Raw genomic sequence first — 1180 nt, 5'->3', positions numbered from 1 at the left:
TATGGACATTTTAACAATATTAATTCTTCCAATCCATGAATGTGGAATATCTTTCCATTTATTTCTGTCTTCTTCAATGTCTTTCATTAATGTGTTATACTTTTCAGTGTATAGATCTTTCACCTCCTTGGTTAAGTTTATCCCTGGGTATTTCATTCTTTTTGATGCAATTATACATGAAATTATTTTCAATGTTATAGTCTCTTGTTGGATTGACTCCTTTATCATTATGTAATGTCCTTGTTTTTCTTTTGTTATAGTCTTTGTTTTTAAAGTCTATTTTGTCTGATATAAGTATAGCTATCCCAGCTTTCTTTTGGTTTCCATTTGTATGAAGTATCTTTTTCTTTCCTTCACTTTCTGCCTGTGCTTATCTTTGCATCTGAAGTGAGTCCCTTGTAGGCAAGATATAGATGGGTCGTGTTTTTTTACCCATTTGGCCACTCTGTGTCTTTTGATTGGAGAATTTAGTCCATTTACATTTAAAATAATTCTTGATAGGTATGTACTTATTGCCATTTTGTTAATTGTTTTTTGTTTGTTTTGTAGTTCTTCTCTGTTCCTTTCTTCTTTTGCTCTCTTCCTTTGTGGTTTGATGACTTTCTTTAGTGATATACTTAGATTCCTTTCTCATTATTTTTTTTTGTATCTACTATAGGATTTTGCCTTGTGGCTCTATGAGGCTTACATATTACAACTTATATCTATTATAGTCTATTTTACGTTGATAACAATTAAGCTTGAAACATACAGAACACGTCACAAATTTGCATATTACCCTTCCTCAGGAACCATGCTAATCTTCTCTAGATCATTCTAATTTTAGTATATGTGCTGCTGAAGTGAACACAGAAAAGTTTTGATAGTGGCCATTCCTGTTAGGGAAATGGGGTTGCTATATTGAAGGGCACAATGAAAGATGCAAGTCATTAATGAAGTAATAGTTCTTGAATTGGGAATTAGATTCATTGTACTTTTAACTAATTAATTAAATGATGTTAATAAAGGTAGCAATTCATAAATCAGTGAGATAGTGTTTCATTTACTATGATTATGAGTTCAAAAAGATAAAATGATGTAAGTTAAAATCCAGTAGATAATTTGCTGGAATAAATGTGTGATAAAATGGTATTTTAACAAAGAGAAAGAAGAAAATACCTAGAGGTGCTTGAGGTCATAT

At 30.8% G+C, this 1180-nt stretch overlaps 1 non-coding gene across 1 annotated transcript; it reads right to left on the bottom strand.

Moving 5' to 3' along the window:
* Nucleotides 1-743: 743 nt before the first annotated feature.
* Nucleotides 744-850, bottom strand: LOC124237699 (U6 spliceosomal RNA). Its single transcript, XR_006888086.1, has one exon. It is a non-coding gene; the product is annotated as a U6 spliceosomal RNA (small nuclear RNA).
* Nucleotides 851-1180: the final 330 nt, after the last annotated feature.

This window comes from Equus quagga, chromosome 3 (genome assembly GCF_021613505.1).
Source record: "Equus quagga isolate Etosha38 chromosome 3, UCLA_HA_Equagga_1.0, whole genome shotgun sequence".
NCBI classification, from domain to species: domain Eukaryota; kingdom Metazoa; phylum Chordata; class Mammalia; order Perissodactyla; family Equidae; genus Equus; species Equus quagga.
The sequence above is the reverse complement of the archived record's forward strand: the minus strand, read 5'-3'. Positions and strand labels throughout refer to the sequence as shown.